Source organism: Xenopus laevis, chromosome 3L (assembly GCF_017654675.1).
Source record: "Xenopus laevis strain J_2021 chromosome 3L, Xenopus_laevis_v10.1, whole genome shotgun sequence".
NCBI lineage: Eukaryota > Metazoa > Chordata > Amphibia > Anura > Pipidae > Xenopus > Xenopus laevis.
The window spans coordinates 120,948,917-120,954,031 of NC_054375.1; positions in this window are offsets into that span (position 1 = coordinate 120,948,917).

Below are 5,115 nucleotides of genomic sequence, written 5' to 3' on the forward strand. Positions count from 1 at the left end.
CTAAAAAAATATATTATTATGAAAATGGTTTATTTACATGAAGCAGGGTTTTACACATGAGCTGTTTTATGCAATATCTTTTTGTAGAGACCTACATTGTTAGAGGGTATAGTTTTCCTTTAATCAAGGGTTTAATGCTGTTTAAGCCTGTTTTATATATGTTTTAGAGAAACTGCCTCCAGCTTGTATCTCATTGTAAACAACCAGAAAGCACAACATGACTTGTAAGAAATGTATTTGCCATGTTTGTTTCCTTTAAAGTATCATCTGTTTCATATAGATCTCCACTGAAAGTTTCCTCTTTTTAAACTTAGCTCAGTATTTAAAGCATTTGGAGGTGTACTATCAGACGTCTAACTTGTGCTTGTACTTACTGATCTTTCAGTATCCTCAAATGTGTTAAATATGGATTCTCTTTTGTATCTTGTCACAATTCATTGTAGCAGGTGCTTATCGAGGAACGTTTATAAAGTACATTGCTGTGCCCCTGCTCAATCACATGACAAAACTTATAAGAATATCTTGCCTTTCAGCGCATGGCTTTGGATGTGTGCAGATTATTTCCCAAATACACATAAAATAATAATCAATTATACAGTAATAACCAGTGCTTTGAAGCAGGTTATGGTGAAAAGGGCTGTTGTGCTTTTTTCAGCAGTTGAAACATTTTAACAGTGTAAAGCCACAACACAATAACCATCAACGCACTCCCAGCCCTAATGCCCAGGAATGTTACATTGTTTCATCCTGTACCACACAAAGGGATGGCATATACCTCCTGAATAAAAGCAACAAGAAATGGATTTGTTAAAATACAATACATATCATAGTATTTTAATTTCTGTTTTAATATATATTAATGAGATTATATTTGGGAAAAGAAAAAAATCTAGAAAACAACATTGGGTGGGTGGACGAGCCAGGTTCAGGCTCAAACAAAGCAGAAATCCCAATGCTGCAGGTATTTAACACCTCTTCCCACCTGCACAAGGCCTAATTAACATATAAACCTAATTAACGGTCACGCTTTCCCTTCACTACAATCACCCACACCTGCTACACTACTGTTAATCCCTATAGGAACCATATTCCTCTTTCCTGAGGTTATGAGGGCCCTTTGTGTGAAACACACTTAGCAATGGTCATACTTATAGAGCCGGATATAATGAGTATGAATGTAACTGTCATTTGGGTGATTCCAATGTTTATTGAGAACAATAATAGCATGTTTGTTGCCTGCTCCAGCTAAAACTCCTGCACTATATAATCATTTATTCCTATATAGTTTCATACTTTTATACATACATACTTATAGTTTAACTACAAAAATAAAAAATTGCATTATATTTATAACAATATTATAATGATCCTAGCCAGCTTTATAAGCTCTTCTTTATATATACAGGTATGGGACCGGTTATCCAGAATGCTCAGGACCTGGGGTTTTTTGGATAATGGATCTTTTTGTAATTTGGATCTTCATACCTTAAATCTACTAGAAAATCATCTAAAAAAATAAATAAACCTAATAGGCTGGTTTTGCTTCCAATAAAGATGAATTATATCTTAGTTAAGAACAATTACAAGCTACTGTTTTATTATTACAGAGAAAAAGGAAATAGGTTTTTAATTATGTGAATAAAATTAAGTCCATGGGAGACGACCTTCCTGTAAATCAGAGCTTTCTGGATAACTGTTTTTTCAGATAATGGATCCTATAAGTGTAGTGTGTTTCGTGGATTCTTATTTACATATAGGCACCTCCATGATCACTTGAGGTACCGGAACATTCTGGAGACAGGTAGGTGTCAGTCAGCTTTAAACCAAAGCAGTTAACACTGTAAGTGCTGAGTTACAGCCAGGGTCCTATCTGTCTCGCTTGCATGCTTACTAGCACTTGGTGAAATATACAATAGCAGTCCAAGCAGCTACTTTAGAGAGCGAACGTTTACTGATGAGACATTCTGAATCAAATTAGAATAAATCATTTTAAAAAATTTGGATTTGGATAAAATTGAGTCTATGGAAGATGGCCTTTCTGCAATTCAGAGCTTTCTGTATAAGGGGTTTCCTGATAATGGAGCCCATACCTGTCTAGTTATTTAGATGCACATATTGGATTTGTCTGAAGAAGGCTAGTGTAACTCAGTGTTTAGATAAGAAGATTTGGCATAAAGCTTGTGGGATTTCATTTTGATGTCATTTACTCTCTGGCAAATCCATTATGTCTCTTGGGTTATATAAGATGAAGGCAATGAAGAAAATGAAAGAAGCAGACAAAGTGGATTATTGCAAGATAGAGGAGTTAATTAAAACATCAGAATATGTTTGGAGCCAAAAAGCCCTGCTGCCCAGTACCTTAGAATAGATAATGAATTTATCAATGAGAAGAGACTTTGTTTCTGCAAAAGAACAGCTGGCTATGCACTCAACACATCTGCCCATTAGGCCAAGGGACAAATGGGTAGTTTACTGGATTATTTAGCTGCGCAAAGGTAGCTAAACTGGCTAACACATGTCCAGGTTTTCTCCAACCATAGCTGCCCAAATAAATGAGTCAAGTGTTTGAGCTGTTTGGCCAAGGATGGCCCACTGGTCCAACGTGGCTAATCTTAATCTGCATAAATTCAAGTTGATTCTTATAGCATCTGAGTATTTGGAGCAGAACAAATGGGGAAATATCAGGAATATTGTCCGACTTTATCTGCCGATGTGCAGGCAGTTTTATCTAACAACCCAGTAAAGATCAAAGGGTTGTTCACCTTTCAGTTAACTTTAAATATGATGTAGAGAGTGATATTCTGAGACAATTTGCAATTGGTTTTCATGTTTTATTATTTGTGGTTTTTGAGTTAATACAACTTTTTATTTAGCAGCGCTCTAGTTTGCAATTTCATCAATCTGGTTGCTATTGTCCAAATTCCCCTAGCAACCATGAACCAATTTAAATAAGAGACTGGAATCTGAATAGGAGAGGCTTGAATAGAAAGATGAGTAATGAAAAGTAGCAATAACAATACATTTGTAGCCTTACAGAGCATTTGTTCTAATGACGGAGTGAGCTCACCCCCATTTGAAACCTGGAAAGAGTCAGAAGAAAGAAAAAAAATGAAAAGCTGCTTGGAATTGGCCATTCTATAACATACTAAAAGTTAACAAAGTATAGTTCCAGCTATGTTTTACCCAACCTAACTAGTAATTTTCAATAGTTAATTTCAATATCACATTTGCAAAAAGACAATTAGCATCTGTCTTAAATAGAATATTGGGAAAGGAAATGATTATTTTAGGATGGATTGCAGATCTAGTTAATAAATGAATATCTGAGACCACTGATAAGACTATTGCTCTGTCTACAAGATTATCAGCTTTCCTTTTTATTGAATCTAAGATAATAGATTAAAAACTTTATGACAAGTGCCCAAAAGATAAAATTGGAATCTATCACTAGATCTTGAGCTGATGAATACAGAAGCCAGGTATTGCCCACAAGCACCACCATTAGATCACACTTTTGGGTATTTCTACCCAACTTAAAGGAATTGTTCAGTGTAAAAAATAAAAACTGGGTAAATAGATAGGCTGTGCAAAATAAAAAATGTTTCTAATATAGTTAGTTAGCCAAAAATATAATGTATAAAGGCTGGAGTGATTTCATGTATATGTCAGTCAGAATACTACTTCCTGCTTTTCAGCTCTCTTGGTTTACACTGACTGGTTACCCTGGTTACCAGGCAGTGACCAATCAGAGACTTGAGGGGGGGCCACATGGGTCATATCTGTTGTTTTTGAATCTGAGCTGAATGCTGAGGATCAATTGCAAACTCACTGAACAGAAATGTACCATGTGGCCCCCCTTCAAGTCGCTGACTTACTCAGAGTTATAGAGCTGAAAAGCAGGAAGTTGGATTCTGGCTGTTTTATTAGACATCCAGTCACTTCAGCCTTTATATATTACATTTTTGGCTAACTAACTATATTAGAAACATTTTTTATTTTGCACAGCCTATTTACCCAGTTTTTATTTTCACGCAGAACTGTTCCTTTAAATGACAAAGAAAGCCTTATTTACAATTTTAAGATTATTTTAGGGCAAACACGCTCCGATTTGGGGAGATTAGTTGCTGCTCTTCGGGTCAACTAATCTCCCCGTAAATCACCGGCGGGATGTGCGCTTAGTTTTCCGAAGCACTCCAAATGCCATCACGCCGGTGATTTAGATTCTAGCCAGCAGGAAACAGTTCAAGGAGATCAGTCACTCGAAGAAGAGGAGGTTTATCGCTGGGCGACTAAATCTCCCCGAATCTGAGAGTGTGTCTCTCCCCTTAAAGAGGTTGTTTACTTTGAAATTAACTTTTAGTATAATGTAGAGAGTGATATTGTAAGACAACTAGCAATTGCTTTTCATTTTTTGTTTTTTGCATTAATTAGCTTTTTATTCAGCAGCTCTTCAGTTTCAGCAATCTTGTTACTGGGGTCAAAATTCCCCTAGCAACCATGCATCAATTTGAATAAGAGACTGGAATATGAATAGGAGAGGGCCTGACTAGAAAGACGAGTAATTAAAAGTAGCATTAACAATAAGCGGGTTGTCACATACAGATTTTGCTGTTTAGATGGGGTCGGTGACCTCCATTTGAAAGATGGCAAGAGTCAGACGAAGAAGGCAAATAATTCAAAAACTATAAAAATGAAATAACGAAGACCAGTTGAAAAGTTGCTTCGAATTAGCCATTCTATAATAACACAAGTAACTACAGCTGGTTAGTATACACAGGAGGTGCTTTAATTTAACAGCAACCAACCCTCTCCTCCATTCAGAGCTGCCTTATACTTCATTCCTGAGTAAAGGCTGTAGCTATTTAGGACAGGTTATTCGTTCCAGAAAAACATTTCTTGGAAAGATCAGCGGACCCTGTTACATCTTGGTCGGCTCCAAAGTGCGCATGCCCAGAATCTGCCTTGACACGCGTCAACGTTACCAGGGCGACCGGACAAACCATCTGAATTCCATGAAATGCTCTTGTTTTGATCCAATTTCCCCACTACCTAGGCACATGACCGAAACTGGAAGCTGATTGGACAGACCCCTCATGCACGAGGTGCTTCTTTGAG